The sequence below is a fragment of the Triturus cristatus genome, chromosome 10 (genome assembly GCF_964204655.1).
Source record: "Triturus cristatus chromosome 10, aTriCri1.1, whole genome shotgun sequence".
NCBI lineage: Eukaryota > Metazoa > Chordata > Amphibia > Caudata > Salamandridae > Triturus > Triturus cristatus.
Window position 1 is genome coordinate 65,030,794 of NC_140593.1, and position 17,982 is coordinate 65,048,775.

General features: G+C 44.7%; 1 protein-coding gene across 4 annotated transcripts in view; it reads right to left on the reverse strand.

The window, feature by feature from the left end:
* Positions 1-17,982, reverse strand: part of ANKRD28 (ankyrin repeat domain 28) — a 783,346-nt gene that overhangs the window by 337,610 nt on the left and 427,754 nt on the right. The gene's annotated exons all lie outside the window — the stretch shown is intronic.

Below are 17,982 nucleotides of genomic sequence, written 5' to 3' on the forward strand. Positions count from 1 at the left end.
CACAAAGACTCACGAGCACTGCAGCAAAAGTCCACATTCAAATGTTGCTGAGTATAAGAGAAGCAGGCTTCAATCCACACAGTGGAATAAAGGAGCAGGCCAAGGTGTGCATAAGGCCAGTAAAAGTGGACGGATATGTGGAAATCGTTTTTATCTGCAGTTTACGATACCACCAGTAGGTAGCAGGATACGTGCAATGTATAAAAGGGGAAGGAGCCTCACTATACAACAATAAGCGTAATTGAGGCCTTGTTAGGCAATGCTGGGTAACTGCTATTCTTGTGGAGTCTGTCAATGAGTTTTTTAATGTCCATTGCTCAATCTGATGTAATCAATTTCTTTCTGGGTCTCAGCCAACCCAGTTTTAAAAACTAAGTAGGAGTTCACCTCTTCTTTTACTTCCTTCACTAAAACTACCCGTTTCTTGTCTGAACCTGGGCACTTGGTCCAAGGTTCGATAATGCTGTGTTCTTCCCAGGATCTGTGGAGGTGACATAAGAGCACTACATCTCGGTGGAGGATGCATTAACAGCTCCTTCATGGACCTAAGCGTGGTTCCAAAGAATGTCAGTGGATTAAAAAGGCTTGCTTAATTGGATCTATGGTGCACATCTTGAAGCTTCTCACCACCAAGGGGTCCTAACAGAATTTCCTTTGATAGCCTATTTAGATGCTACTTTTTGCATCATGCTGAGGGATAGACCCTACAGAACTACGTGCATTTTACGCTCATGGAGGTGACATGCTCTCATCACTGTTCTCGCTTTGTCCGTTCAGAGTCCAGTCTCTACATCTACATGAAACGTCACTAGCTAATGACTTTTCCCATAAAAAGCTTAATCTCTTATCCTTTTAGGCATGCTACTGATCTCCTTGGGGCGAGGGCGTGGAGAGGGGGTGTTACGATTTGCAGCCCCACTGTGCCTCTGCTGGGTCCTGGGTGCTCAAACCTAAAGAGCAGGCTACCTTTCTGCTTGTGGCACATACATCCAGTGTGAGAATACGACATGGGTCTAGTTAATGTGCCACTTGGGAGCTCAAGTCAAGTGCTTAAGTCTTCAGACTTTCTCCACTAGCAGATGTGTGTGCCTGCTTCCGTTTCTCAAACTGCAGTTTAGATATTAACTCCCCAGAACTGAGGACCCTGCTCTCACCAGCTCAATGTGAACAAATCCATCCTCCCAATCCATGTGCCACATTAAGGAAGACCATGTCCCTGTGTGCGGGGGGCTTTTGCCCAGCATTCGGCACAGCTCCTCAGGTCCCACTTGTCAGAAGTCTATCTCTCAGTGATTGCAGCCAACTTGTCTCAAAGCTTTCATCCCCCTAAAGCTTTGCCATCACTGGTTTTCCCTCTACAACTTACAATTTCAGCAGCAGGGCCACAGTGTATACACTGTGAACTCTGCTCGGTTTGCTCTGCGCGGAAGGGTAACTTCCTGTGATGGACTCAGAATCAGGAATGGCTGCAAACATATGCAGCCCGTCTTACTGGACCCTGGTGTGTCCATAAGGTCCCAAGTTCAGGCAACCCTGTCCTTGGCTCCAGCATTTCTAAAGGCTCTATTACACCGCCTCTGCGTAGTTTTGCTCCTCCACAGCCTACATTACTTATTATAACTTTGGGCTGCCACTGATATTTGTAAAGAAAAAAACTGCGGATGGACAGTCATTAAACGCACTGCCACCAATGCGTTATCACAATGGCAGGGAATGTACCCGGAGTAATGACCAGTGCTTCCAGTTAGCGCAAGGATTTGTACTGTGCACTTTTTTTATGGATTATATAAATGTGTTCTGACATGCGCTCCATTACATTAGTAAACACTGAATATATTTGTCTACATGGGGTTTCTTATATAGACACCCATTTAGATCTCATTCCTTTGTCAGTTAAATAAAGAACCAGCAATGCAGAGCCCTGGAGGGCCAGTACTTTCTTTAACTGACAAAGCAATGATGGATTATGAGCACCGAAGAGGCAGCGCGCCACAAAGCACAGCCGACGGTTTGGTGGCCGCAGGCACCTGCTGGAGACGGGGAAATATTCACAGAGTTAGAGTTTTTATATAGTGCTAGCTAGACCCGAAGAAGTTTACAAGAGGTATATGAGGTGATTCAGAAGCGTCAAAGTTGAATACAGCACCACTGGATATATATATATATATATATATATATATATATATATATATATATATATATATATATATATATATATATATATATATATATATATTTATCTACTGGCGGTCGCCAGTAGATAGTTATAGTTAGGACCGTGTTTCCATAGGAAATCTGAAAATTCTATTTTGAATAACTTTGGCACCGGTTGACGAATCCTCGCAAAATTTTCAAAACTAATGGGGCGCTCCGCGCAGCTCCTACCCTGAAAGTCTCGGGGCGATTCGTCAAGCGGGGGTCGAGAAAAAAGGGGGGTCCCAAAACACGTTTTCCCCCATGCATTTTCCCATAGGACCTTTAGTCGAAGGTACAGCCCGAACGGCTGAACAGAATTACTTGAAATTTGGCAGAGAGGTAGTCCTCAGGTCAAGGAAGTGCCTTTTGCATATATGGAGTCAATCTGTTCAGTAGTTCCTGAGAAAATTGCATTTAAAAGCACATACATATCTATAGCCGCGCACTGTGCGCGGACCGTGCGTGCACCCTAACGTGCGCGAGCGTAATTCTGATTGGTGGATTCATGACAGTCAACATTCGAATCGGTCGAAATCAGGAAGCGTCGGCCGCCATTTTGTTTGTTGTGGGTGCGAGAGTGAAAAAGGTGGCGAACGTGAGAAAGGGGCAGGGTAGAGAGTTCCTGACCCCCTAGCCTTTGTCAGGGGGTCCCTAAAGCCCCCGAAGGGTAATAAAACATTGTATTTTTTTTAAAATAAAATCGCAGGGTGCGCGCACCGTGCGCGCACGATGAAAAACCATAAAATAAATAAAATTAGCATTTAAAAAACCGTACAAATTCACTTAAAAAACCATAGGTTTCACACACGTTATAGTTAGGAATTAGCATTTAAAAAACCTTGCAAATTCACTTAAAAAACCATAGGTTTCACACGTTATAGGTAGGTGGACATTTCACTCGTAAAAAACCAATGAAATTCCACCGTTATAGTTAGTTCAGATAACTATAACTCGCGCGACCGCCACTCTATCACAAGGATGATGTCATGAGTGATGCTACTGACCATGTCATGAGTGATGAAATATGTGACGTCATAAGCACTGGATTGCGGGTGCGCGAGTTATAGTTATCTGAACTAACAATAACGGTGGAATTTCATTGGTTTTTTACGAGTGAAATGTCCACCTAACTAGAACATGTGTGAAACCGATGGTTTTTTAAGTGAATATATATATATATATATATATATATATATATATATATATATATATATATATATATATATATATATATATATATATATATATATATATACATACACACACACACACATACACACACACACACACACACACACACACACACACACATATATCTGCGTGCTGCAGACTACTGGTCACACAATACACTATCAGCTTTTCACAATGACGCTCACGAAGAGCAAGATGGACACTATGTAATAATAAACCAGTAAGCATGGCACGTTTGAACTGCTAACCAGCTGCCTGTGACCAAAGACGTGATTAGTCTGAAACACGATAGGTTTCAAATTATCATAATTATCCTGATTGTCTATTAATGCGTAATAAAAAGATACTTTGAAGGGGGAGTGTGAACATCAGGTTAGAAATGTACTCCTGACAAAAAAAAGAGTAAACTTCTTCAAGGTGAAGAAAAAGGAGCGGTGTAGAGGAAGTGATTTTGCAAATCGCTCAGATTTTTGCATGGATTCAAAACTGAATTTCACAATGGTTTGTTAGGAGTACGGTTTCCAGGCTTGCTTCTGTAAAAGCTGGTGGCTATCCAAAGTCAAAGCAAGGACATGTACATGCAGGTGCACTTCCGTGACTTATTTTGTTAAGAATCAGAAAATGGATTTTCCTGTTGACTAACATGGTTTCACACAGATTCTCTATTATTCATCTTTTTCTAACATTGGCAGCATAAAACGGGTTTTACAATAGGACTCAGAAATTTCATTTGAAGCTGCATAGTCGTACTTTGGCAAACTGTTTTGCCCTCAACTACTGGTGCTTTGTCAACAAAGCCCTCACACACAAATGATACTGTAGTCAACAAAACCAGAGGTGCTTTCTCAAATTTTAGAAGTTTCAGAGGTACATCTATTGGTCGCGGCAGAATTGTATGTTTTAGGTGCGGTTCAAATTCCCATGTTTCAAGTTTTAAAAATTGTCCAGCTGCAGTACAAGAGTGCTGGAAATGTAAGAAAATTGGTCACTTTGGCAATGTTTGTAGAGGAGGTAAACGCCATCCTATCAGACTTGTTCAAGATTCTGATGTTGACACTGAGGTTATTGAAAACAAATTTGAAGAATTAATGTTAGCAGTAGATTGCATTGACATTAATAATGTACATTCCAAGAACACAATTTCAGATCCTTTGGTCCAGATTTTCATTGATAGTATCAACATTCCACTATTTATAGATTCTGGCGCAAGAATTACTATCATTTCTATTGACAAATATAAACAAAGCTGGTCTCACAAAGTGTTATTGCCCCCTGATGTTGTCACTACTGCTTTTGAAGGCAGCAGGATTGACTTAGCAGGATACTTCTGTGGCAACATCACCTTTGAAACTAAAACCATTCATGGTAAGATTTATGTAGCATACAAAAGGTATTCATGTTCTAGGGTGGTGGCATCAAGCAGAATTTGGGATGATCATTAAACCTGGTCATAAACATCCTGTTTCTCTTACCAATTCAGTTTGACCATTCAACTTGGAAAGAGAAATTTAAAAATGTTTTTTCTGACAAAATTGGCTTGATTAAAAATTTCAAGCATAGACTAGGCAATGTTCCTCACAGTGTTAGAGGTGAACTGTCTGCAATGTTAAACAACATGCTAAAGGATGGCATTATAGAGAAGGTAGATGCCACTCTATGGCTTTCTCCGATCGTTTTGGCCAAGAAGAAAAATGGCGAACTTAGTCTATGCATTGACTTGCGCACTATTAACAACGCATTTTGGGTAGAAAACTATCCTTTACCCCGCATTGAGGCTCTAATCACTGCTGTCGGCCAATCCAGATGGTTTTCCAAACTAGATTTATGAGCTGCGTACCATCAGGTGGAACTGGATGTATCCTCTAGGCACCTCACCGCTTTCGTTACACCTGATGGTACCTTCCAGTTTCGTAGGATGCCATTTGGCTTGGCGTCAGCTGCTTCTGTGTTTCAGAAAGTCATGAGTAACCTATACAAAGATATTTCCAATGTAGTTGTGTTTCAAGATGACATTTTGGTGCACACTATTTCAAAAGAAGAACACAACATGGTACTTGAAAAAGTACTTACCGTATTGCAAAACAATCATGTTACTGTCAGAGAAGATAAATGCATCTTTCTAGTAAATGAGATTGAATACTTAGGACACGTTCTTTCCAAGGATGGTGTTAAACCTAAACCCAGCATTGTGGATGGCATTGTCAATGCACCTCATCCTATTGACAAAGATCAACTTCGATCGTTCATTGGGCTTTGTGAATTTTATTCCAAGTTCATAAAGAACTTTGCAAGTCTCACTGAATGTTTCAGAAGTCTTTTAAAGAAAAACTCTGATTTCATATGGACTGCTACTTGTCAAGACCATTTTCAGCGCATCAAAGAGCATCCTTTCTGCACCTGCTCTTCAAGCATACGTGGAAGGGCGAGACATTTGTTACTGTGGATGCCAGTTCTTATGGCATGGGTGCTGTTTTATCGCAAATGTCTGGCAACAATGAGCTTACGATTGGCTTCGCATCCAGACGCATGAAAGATGTTGAACTGAGATATTCAGTTATTGAAAAAGAATTGCTTGCTTGTGTATGGGGAATTGAGAAGTTTAAACCATACTTGTGGGGGAGAAAATTCAGTTTGAGAACCGATCACAAACCTTTAGTGGATATTCTTTCTGGCAACAAAATCAAAAAAGCAACTGCTAGGTTAGCCAAGTTATCCACCAAGCTTTTAGAATTCAATTTTATTGTACAATACATAGCTGGAGGAAAAAATATTAAAGCTGATTTTTTATCCAGACATCCTGTGTAGGTGGACAGGTCTAATGCTTCGGAAGAGGACGTTGAAGAATGCATTATTGCTAACATTGACGACACCGTAATCTGTTCTGACATGGTAGAGTGGCATAAAGCATTAGAAAGTGATTACTTAAACAAGTTATGGAATTTGTAGTGAAAGGTTGGCCTAAGGAAAGATCTGTTGAACCGGAGTTACAACCATTTTGTAAGGTTGCAAATGAGTTATCTCTTGAGGGTAACCTTTTAGTCAGAGAAGGTAAATTGATTCCTCCATTTTATTTTCGACAAAGAATCCTAGAAACGGCGCATTCAGGTCATTTGGGTATGACTGCTACCAAGCGTAGAGTTCGTAATGATTTTTGGTGGCCGTCAGTTGATCGAGATGTGGAAGCACTTGTTAATTGCACACAGTGTTCATACAGCGACAAACATTTGGTCACAAATTCTCCATCTCCCAAACCTTCAATTTCTCCCAACAGAGTGTGGCAAAAGGGTGCAGTAGACTTTCTTGGACCGTTTCATGTACTACCCAATTGTATGAAATATTTCATAGTTTTAATCGATCACTTATCCAGGTGGGTAGAAGTCAGAGGTGTTTCTGAACCAAATACCAATTCTGTCATTCGTTTTCTTCAAGATGTATTCAGCATTTCCAAGGAGAACACACTTCATGTACCTCAATTAAAGCTGTTTTTAAAGCCAGACCAGTGGATGATGGGGTCAATTTCCATGCCTGGGTTAGCGTCCAGGTCATCCGTGCAATGCCACTGCAAAGAAGAGGGTGGGGAGAATAGCAGGAAGGAATCACAGCCTATACGTTTAGTAAGAAGGCAAGAATACTGGCCCATACATCTGGCAAAAAAGACTACCTAACAAAGCCAGCCTAAATATAAAAAAGCACGCAACTGCTCCTGTTCCACCGAAGCTCATTTGATTGCTTTTCAGGTGGTATACATAGGAACATTCTTAAGCCATACATGAAGTCTTATGTAGAGGTGTCCTGTCCTAAACAAGAAGTAATCAACCCTTTAATGACGTGTGAATAACTGCAGACTTCTTCACCCAATCAACTGTTCAGACATTGTCAAACCTGTTAAAAAGGGGTCAATAAAATAGCATCCTTGTCTGGATGTATCCGTCATCTGTTGTCTACTGGACAATCCAAAATACCTTCCCACAGTAAATGTGAGCAAAACAATCAGCCACTGAGGCATTTCAGGTACGGTGCTCCAACATTCACCATACCATGGTCCTCTGGGAGCCCCAATGTCTGCCCATTCGCTTTCTTGTGGCCCAGTGATCGGAGACATGGATGATCATGCCCTTTTCGTTTCGGCACCTCCCTCTGTCATCACGATTAGGTCCAAGAATGGTAAGGCAGCCATCAACCACCACCCCCTCCCCTCCCCTGGGTCCTCATACGCCTGCGGTGCTATAGTGCAAGACGAGTCTGAAATGATGGCTGGTTTCCAGGACCCCTCTCAACATTCTCGAAATCATGAGCTCGTCCTCAAAGTTGAGGCTTGACATTAAAGGCCCTGAACACACGGAGGGCACCCACCTGACATCAATGCTTGCTAGATGCCAGAGGCTTACTTCCAAAGCACTTTCTTGATGCGGAGCATCAGGAGGACGCAGTGCGGAACCTCTGTGGAACCTTCTGAAACTATCAGAAATAAGCACAGAACCTCGATAGGTGATGGGCGATTTTCTGAGCTGGCCCTCAAACCTGCATGGCATTCAGAGGCACTCTGAAGGGATTCCAAGAACTAAAACAGCAGGGGACATTTGTTTTCTCACAGCCCTCTGTGTCAGGACAGAAGAAAAATGTTACTTGCACAGGCCCGTCTTTTAATTGAGTGTCTGGGACATTGCAAGTCATTGTTTCCAAGTCTTATTTCTGCTTCATGCTTGAAAAGAATGATTTATGTTCGACAGCACGCTGAAGACCGCAATGTACTGGGACAATACTCCAACCTCAGTTTATTTCCCTCCATAGGGTTCAGAAAAAAACCAGGTGAGAAAGATCTGCAATAAATACAGACTAAGTCCCTACCAATTCTCACTCTGCCACCTGCCTATCACAAGCAGGTTTTTATTTCACAAATTAACAAATAGAGGGGAAAATGGAGATAAAGAAATATGTTACTTGCCCAGTAAGCATGCATTCGTAGCGTACAGTGCAGTATATTCATATGCTTAGCAATCCTGCCATCTAGTGTTGGGCTCGGACAATTACAAGTTGTTTTTCTTCGAAGAAGTCTTTGAGCCACGAGGTATTATGATCCCTCTCCAGTGTGTATGGTGCATATTCAAGATGTACTGCCCATACAGTTATAGTGAATGAGAGGCTTTTTACAAATTAAAGACCCTGGTCTATTCTCTCTTGATTGTGGTCATTACCCATGGAAGCCGAATGGATCCACGCTTCTATCTCCCTCTAGATGATATTGGAGTAAAACTGCTTGCCCCACAGAAGCATTACTTTTGTGGGTCGATTCCGAGCAGTGCTACTGAGTAAACGTATAAGGGTCTTTTCATGTTGCTGCTCTGGAACTTTTATCCAGTGGAACACCGGCAAACAGGGTTGCTGAAGTTGAAACTACCCTTGTAGAGTGCACACTTGGTTCAGCTGAGAGGGGTTTCCCAGCTTTGTATTGACAGAATTGAATCGTGGCAGCTACCAATCTGGCAATGGCAGCTTTGGTGACTGCAGACCCTTATTGGTGGAGAGGTGTGGCTCACTGGTTAGAGGCGGCAGACCCGTAAGCAGAGAATCGGCCAGGGACCAGGGTTCAATTCCCGACGCGGCAGGGTCGTGGACCAGGGTCAAAACGGACTCGATAATTATCGCCTCGGTACCTACTCTAACCAGGAACACACTCGGCAACTCTGGGCATTAAGCTTGCCTCATCTCTACAACGGCCCCCCACAGACGCCGGGGATGCCTGGTTTCACCTTGGAGATACCCAGAAAGGGACCATCTCACAGAGATAGCCAGGACGGGTTCCCCAGCGGTCTACAGCGCCGGGACGCCCCGTTGCTGGGGCAGCTGTGCGCTTTACAAGTCTACAACATTTACATAAGAGTGAACAGCTGATCAGACTGTCCGAATTGCATAGTTCTTTCGAGATAGAATTTGAGACACCTCTTGATGTCCAAGGAGTGAAGAGACTGCTCAGCTGGCGATTTCAGAAGTGGAAAAAAGGTACACAAAAGGATAGGTTCATTTAGATGAAACTGTGATGGCACCTTGGGGATAAACTTAGAACGTAGCATAACAGGTTAATCAGTCAAATGGAGGAAAGGCTACTGAATAGCGAAGGCCTGAAGTTCACTAACTCTTCTGGCTGACGTGCCGGCCCATAAGAGAGTAACTTTCCAAGTCAAGAACTTGAGATCCGCCCTGTGAATGGGTTCAAAGGGCGAATTCATGAGTTGAGAGAATCACATTGAGGTGCTGTTCTGATGGAGGAGCCTTAACTGGAGGGAAGGTTCTAAATAAACCCTTCATGAATTTTTGATTATTCTGGAAGAACAGACAGAAAGCAAATTAGAGTTCCGCCTGAATCTAGCTATTGCTGCGAGATGAACCTTAATTTGATGAATGCACCAAGCCTCACCGAGCAAGATATAATCGGTATGAAAGAACTTGTTCTGGTGGCTTTTTCAAGGGATGGATATTGGAAGCTTCGCACCACAAGCAGAAACTCTTCAGCTTCAGTTTGTATGCCTTGCTCGTGGAGTTGGCTCTTGCTTTGGCCAGAATGTTTCAACAGTCTTGAGATATATTTACAATGCAGAACTCATGGTATTCAGGAGCCACGCATGCAATTGAAGAGATGCTGGCTCGAGATTGAGAATTTGGCCTTTGTTGTTTGTGAGAAGGTTGCGCTTCTTGGCAAGCCCTTGATCGCTTGGCCTTCAGAGAGGTTCGCTGAACCAGTGTTGTCTGAGCCACTGGGGAGCTATGAGGATGAGGCGATATCCCTCCAGCTTCAACTTGGTAAGATTCCTAAGAATGAGAGGGAAAGGGGGGACTGTAGGCATAAATCCCTGACCATTTCATTGAAAGGGCTTTTCCGCATAACCCTGGGAGTGGGTACTGACTGGAGTAAAGTCTGCATTTTGCGTTCCTGTTGGTTGCAAAAAGGTTGAGTGATGACTTGACTCAACATGCAAAATTCACATCAAGCACTTGTTGATCCAGTTCCCACTCGTGGCAACTGTCTGGTCTTGCGGAGCATGTCTTCTGATGTGTTGTTGATTCCTGGAACATGTATTGCTTTCAGGGTTATTTGTGTGCCTCTAACCATTTCCAGAGGGCTTGAGCCTCTTGAGAAAGATCTTGTGCCACCCTGTTTGTTGATATAGAACATGCTGGTCGTGTTGTCTGTCTGAACCACCACAGACGCTCCTGCAATACGTGGGAGGAAGGCTTGGCGAGTGAGGAAAATCACCTTCACTTCCAAGAGGTTGCTGTGGAGTGATTTCTGGGATTGAGACTACCTTCCTTGAATCCTGAGGTCTTGTAAATGGCCTCCCAAGCCCTCTAGAGGATACCCCTGGAAGAGAACTAGGATTACAGGTAAGTAACTAATCCTTCTCTTCCAGGGGATCCTCATCAATAGTCATAAGCACTACAATAGAATAGCAAGCGCCATCCCTTCCACCTGCGGGGAAAAGGAACTATCAATCAAGCTCAGATAACCAAACTTGAACACAGATACCTTATGATCTGAACAGATCTCTCAAGTAGGCTTGGCCTACTTGGGTATCTGCCCTGGAATTGAGACAGTAATGCCTCGTGAACGTGTGCACCGATTTCCAGGTTGCTGCCTTGCAAATCTCCGCCACAGGCACATCATGCAAGAAAGCTACTGTAGCCGCTTTCCCCCTAGTGGAATGTGCTTTAGGAGACAATAGGGGTTTGTTTGCCGACTGGTAGGCCAATCTAATACAGGCCACTATCCATCTTGAAATGGACCGTTTGGAAGCTGGAAAGCCCGTCCTCATGGCACCATAATTTAAAAACAATTGGTCCGATTTTCTTATGGCCTTCGTTCCCTCCAAATAGAACTTGAGCATCCTCTTAAGGTCTAAGGAGTGGAGAGACCTTTCCGCAGGAGTAGCCGGATTGGGAAAGAAGGAAGGGAGAGAAATCGTTTGGTTGACATGAAAATCAGACACAACCTTTGGCAAAAAGGAAGGATGAGTTCTTAACACCACCCTGTTATGGTGAAACACAGTATATGGTTCCTTGGCAGATAGCGCTTGGTTCTCGCTTACTCTGTGTGCTGATGTTATTGCCACTAAAAAAGCGGTCTTCCATGTCAAGTGCTGCAGCGTGGCCTTATGAATGGGCTCAAAAGGAGGACCCGTCAATCTTGAAAGGACTAGATTCAACTCCCAAGGAGGAGGAGGAGGTCGAACATGGGGATACACCTTCTTCAAACCCTGTAGGAAAATCCTTAACCACCAGCAGTTGAAAAAAGGAAGGTTGGTTGGGAGACCTTCTGTAGGCCATGATGGCAGCCAAGTGCACCCTAATCGAGGAGTACTTCAAACCTGCCTTGGCTAAGTAAAGGAGGTAAGGAAGAATTACCTCTTCCTGCCCCGGATTTAAATGATTACCTGCACACAAGTAGAATCTCTTCCACTTAAAGGCGTATGACACCCTCGTGGACAGTCTCTTTGCCTCTTTCAGGATGTGCATGCAGTCCTCGGGTAGATTCAAGTGTCCATATTGCAGGACCTCAGGAGCCATGCTGCAAAGTTCAACGAGGTAAGGTTGGGATGGAGAATCTTCCCGTCCATCTTGGTCAGAAGGTCTGATCTGTAAGGCAGCCTCTTGTGGGGGGGGGGGGGGGGGGGGGGGGGGGGGTGTAACAAAATCTGCAATAGGTCTGGATACCACCACTGGCGAGGCCAGTCTGGATCTATCAAGATCATTGTCATGTCGGATGAGTTTGGACACCACCTTCGAGATGAGAGGCAGGGGAGAAGAGGTGTAAGCAAATGCTCCGGACCAGTCCATCAAAAGTGTATTCCCCCTAGTCCCTGGACGCGAAGGCATGGCATTTTTTGTTTTGGTCTGCAAACAGATCTATTGAAGGTCGACCCCACTGCTGAAAAATGTCCGCCACCACCTCGTTGTTTAGCACCCAGTCTGGCTGATCTTCGAAGTGTCGACTGAGTGCGTCTGCTCGCACGTTTTGCTCCCCTGGAAGGTGCACTGCTGTGATGGAGAGATCTCGGGCTAGAAGCCAGTGACAAATTGCTTGAGCTTCCAGGGAGAGTGGGCGAGAGCGTGTACCACCCTGTTTGTTGAGGTAATACATGGTGGTCGTGTTGTCTGTTTGAACCAGAATCGAGCTGGATTTGATCGAAGGCTGAAAAGCTTTTAGAGCAAGGTGGACTGCTCACAGCGCTAACATGTTTATATGGTAGGACTACTCCTTGTTGGACCATTGGCCCTGCATCTGTAGGCAATCCATGTGAGCCCCCCATCCTTGCAGGGATGCATCCGTGATCAGGGACTGTGTCGGAACTGGATGATGGAAGGGAACTGCCACCAAGAGGTTCTTCAGCGGAGTCCACCAAAGGATGGAAGACTTTGCCTCTCGAGAGAGCACAATCCGGTCTTCCCAGCGACCTGATGCTTGATCCCACTTGTTCTCCAGATCCTGCTGCAAAGGTCTCATCCTCAGCCTGGCGTTGGGAATGAGAAAGACGCAAGAAGCCATCGACCCTACTAGAGATGCTACTTGCCGGACCGTTGGCTGAGCTGCATGGAGGAGAACATCACATTTCTGCTTCATCGAAAAAAGTCTCTCCTCCGAAGGAAACGCTCTTCCTATGTTTGAATTTAGAGTGGAGCCCAAATAATGGATCGTCTGAGTAGGCTGGTGAACTGACTTTTCCATGTTCACATGGAGGCCCAATCGTCGGAGCAGACTCAAACAAACTTGAAAATCCTTCTTTACCGCTCGAGGGGATGGCCCTTTCAACAGCCAATCGTCTGAATATGGGTAAACCGACCCTTTTGATGTAGGGCTGCCGCCACCACTGCCATGCACTTGGTAAAGACTTGTGGGGCAGATTTCAGTTCGAAGGGCAAGACTGAACTGGTAATGCTTGCTGCCGATCACGAATCGTAGGTACTTATGATGGCGTGGAACGACTGGTATGTGGAAGTACGCATCTTGGAGATCCATCGAACACATCCAATCTCCTTTTTTTAGATGTGGACATATTTGATGAAGCGGCAACATGCGAAACTTCTCCTTCAAGATGACTTTGTTCAGTGATCGAAGGTCCAGGATAGGCTTGAATTTGTGCTCTTGATCTTTCTTCGGCACAAGGAAGTACCTGGAATATACTCCCTTCCCCTCGTTGAGCAGGAGGTACCTCTTCTATGGCCTTTTTTCGCAGAAGGGTTGCCACTTCCTGACAAAGCAACTTTAGCTGGTGAGGACGAGATCTTTTTGGAGGAATGTCCTTTGGAAGCACACGAAAACGTAGTGCGTATCCATTGCGCAGTATACTGAGCACCCACCGATCTTTAGTTATGTTGCACCACTCTGAGGATTTGAAACACTTCCTCCCAATGGAGTGGAAAACGGTGCTAGAGGAAGCTCATGTTCATTGCTTCCCTGCTGATCTGCCGTTGTTGGAAGATTCTTGCTGATGACCTCCTCTACCCCGGTTTGATTTTCGGCCTTGGAACTGCGACTTGCCTTGGTTCTTATTTTGCGACCACTGAGGAGTTTGAACCCTCTGTTGGTACTCTTGCGATGGTGGGGCCCGTATCGTCGCTTGAATTCTTTTTTCTTTTCCAATCCCACAGCCTTGAGAGTGTCTAACTCGGATTTCATCATTGCCATCTCATCAGTGTGGGAGCCAAATAGAGAGGAGCCAGAGAAGGGCAAATTAAGGATCCGTTGTTGTGCATCAGGTTTAAGTGCCGTTAACCTCAACCAAGCAGATCTTCTAGCACAAACCCATGCGCATAGGAAGGTGCAGACAGCGTAGCACCATCCGCTGCTGTGCTAATGATTTGATTGGCTACGAGGGATCCTTCCGTGATCACTTCTTCAAAGTCCCTTTGGTCCGCCTTCGGAAGCTTTTCCTTGAAACGGCCCAAGGAGTCCCATAAAGCCCTGTCATAGCGGCCTAATAAAGCTGCTGCGCTAGACACTTTCAGAGACTATGCTGCCGATCCGCAAACCTTCTGCCCCCAGGAATCTTGGGATCTACTTCCTTAGCCGGTGGGACTGACGAAGATGCCGTTGCTGCATGCGTTTTTGTTGCCGCCGTAACGATCACAGAGTCCGCAGGTGGCTCAGATTTCAAGAAATAAGGGTCTGACTCTGCCAGCTTGTATTTCTTTTGTATTCTAGCCGGCTTAGCTTTAATTGAAGATGAAGAAAAATGTCCATCACAGGTTCCAAAAGACCAGGAACCAGAGGGAGCAAAGGTCGAGACGCTGATCTCTGAAGGAGTGTCTCAAAAATAACCGTTGTAGCGACTTGGAGTCGACATCTCGATGTTTAACGTCTGTGCTCCCTTTTGAAGAACATCATGGTAAGTATTGATGTCGCTGATCGGAGATACCCTCGATTGAGGGCTATCCAACAGAGTGGGAGAGTAGTCTCTCTTAGATGAACGAGTAGATGAGTAAGACCATGTAGGGGATCTTCTCCTCTTATGCCGAGAACCAGAAGGTTTGCGCTCCCGTGACCTGCCTGCGCGGTCCCTACGTCTGGTCGATGGACTTATCCACTTCTTGCACCAATCTTTGCAGAGGCGACCTGTGGAGCAGACTGGTGTACTCCTCTTGCCTTGCAGCTCCTGTCGGGTTTTTACTCCAGTGATGGACCGGGAGAAGCCATCTCAGAGACAAATGAACAGAAGGGGAAGCACCCCTGCGCTGAGAAGGAGACCTTCATCGCGACCTATCCGAATGTTGCTCTGGAGATGCAGAGGATGAATGCTCTGGTGAATGACGTCTCAAGGAGTGATTGGATGAGTGCCGTGAAGCTGATTCCGTCACCAACACTACAGAACCCTCTCTAGATCTCACTGAAGCAGGTCTCTACGTCGAGTGTATGACCTGCTCAGACAGAGCCTCCCTCTATGGCGTATGAGATGTCCTTCTCGACGTCGATCTTCGGCCAGCTGCTAGATCGGGCCTAGACGTCGATTGAATCAACGACGTAGATTTTCTATTCTTCGACGCCAAACGCCTTGCTGACGACGCCAAAGTACCTCGATGCCTCTCGCCGTCGAGCAGACGGAGGGCTTCCACTCTTTGTCGCCGAGATGACGGCAGAGGGCTGTTGCACCGACCCCGATCGTCGCCTGGTTGACGACGGTGGAGGGCTTTTGTGCCTCGACGCTGATCGTTGCCGGGTTGACGACAGTGGAGGACTCCTGCTCCTCGACACCGATCGTCACCAGGTTGACTACGGCGGGGGATCACGATTTCTCGACGCCGAATTGACGACGGTGAATGAAGTAACACACCTGAATGCTGGTGTTCTTTCAACGGCGAGCCCGCTGTCGAAGGTCTTCTCATGGAAGTATGTCCTACCAGTGGATGTTTTTTCAGCGCCGAGCCCGACGCTGAAGAAGAGCAGAGTGGAATCTTGCTTCTGGAAGAGGATCTGGCTCTCTTAGAGCCCTTTCTCACCGGTGACCTGACTCTGGAAGATGTTCCATCCTTTTCTGCCAGTCCATAGAGACGGATTCTTTCTCTGTCTTTCAATGTTCTTTTTGATAAAGACTGGCAATGAGGGCAAGTCTTGGGGACATGATCCTTAGGAAGACAAAGTATACAGACTGCATGAGAGTCTGTACTGGCCTCCTTTCTTCCACAAGAAGGGCAGGGGTCGAAAAGAGATGGAATTTCTGAGTGGAAAAAATGCCAAATTCTGTCAAAAAAAGACAGCACCTTACTTGTAAAGCTGTTAGAAGTCGAAGTAAGAAGAGATTTTTCCAAAAACTGGAGATTATTTCTGACAAAAAAGTCAGAAAAGGTAGAGCTGTGTAACCAAGGTCCTGTCAGAAGGAGCCGGAAAGAACAACTGACCTAACTGTCACCCCTGAGGCATGGTGGGAAGCTAGGGGTCATGGCTGCCTTAAAGGCACGGTGCCGGTTTATTTCTATGTTGCTGAGGGTTAGCTTTTCTATGCTATGATTCTACAATGCAGCCTGTGAGCTGTCAATGCTTTCAGTCCTATCTGAGGGATTGTGCTAAGTGCTAAGCATTAAAACAATTTTCAAACATACTTTGCTGTTTGTTTTACCCTGTTTCTAGGGTATTATTTATAACATACAAGGGAGTCCTTACAGCATTACTCAGCTCTTAGTGTATGGAAGGCGATATATATATATATATATATATATTTTTTTTTTTTCCCACAAATAGGATTGTGTTTCCGGGGTCCCACGCATGGGTGGGAATATTCTAGTTCTTATGACTATTGATGAGGATCCTCTGGAAGAGAACTGTCTTTATCGCCAACAGCGCTTCGACAACTTGTTTCCCAAATAGGGACTCACCATTGTTGGCCATATTGAGGGTACAGGCAGTCTTTATGTGGATCATCCACATGAAGTCTTTTACCCGCAGGATGAGCAGGATCTGAAGAGACCCGTTTTTGAAGAGTCCGATATGGTAAATATATACCAAATAGAGATAAATCTGAGCAGAGCTAATGGAGACTCCCTTCCCTTGACGTGCTGTAGAAAATCTGTGGATTTCAGTCTGTTTGGAGTGTTCTAGAAGGTGCTGTCGCCTGACTGGCTATATGTCAAGTTTGGTTCATTTTTAAAAAGGACCTAGATAGGCTGCAAAGGTGACTTCTGTTGCAATTACAGCCTAAGGAACATGTCTTACTGCTTACTATTGTACCGTCAGACTCCCACTTTGACGGGCAATAATTCAAGCATGCGAATCTATGAAAGATACCCCAATACTGGATAATATAAAATAATGTGTGAACATTATAATGGTTTACAAAAATAGTTTATGGAAAAAACAGATGTGGGCATAGCTCTGGGATTGAGGGATCTTAAACACTAAGGAAAGGGCACACATGGCACTGCGCTTCATTTCATGGCTGTGGAGTGGTTAAAGGGACTACGAGAATGTAGACTTCAATTTTCATTGTCTAACAGGGAGAAATTAAAAAGGCTTGGGCAGCAAAACTGCTCTAAGTATTTGTGAACTAGGTTTTCTCTATTGTATTGTGTGACTTGTATTTGCATTTGCTGCACTGAGATCCCACACACAGGCAAGTACTTTGGGTGTTATGAATATAGAAACATTTCCCATGGCGGAGTGCAATTTATGACATAAAAGGTAGTCAGTGGGCTATGTTTGTATTACTTTACCCCTCTCGATAAGAAGATGCAGTCTGGGTTCTAATGGCGCTTTGATTAGTGTTGCTGTGTTAAACAGGAGGAACGTGTTTTTCTTGTATTTTATAAACCTAATGGAATAAAAGAAGAATATGGCAAAGTGTTTTGGTGATTATGCTCTATTTGAGTTTCAGAAACCACATTCATTTCATAATACCGTTGTATATGGGGGACTAGGTCTCGTCTATTTCAAGAAAATCTCACTGCCTTATTTTCCCTGTACATAACTTCACATGAGCTGCAGCTCGTTGAGACGTGTTTTAAGTTAGGCTGAAATCAAAGTTATTTACATCTTTAATTAAACCAAATCCCCAGGGGCAGCACTTCTGAAGAGATTCTCTTCAAAGGAATTCACAATCTCCCAAGTAAATTGAA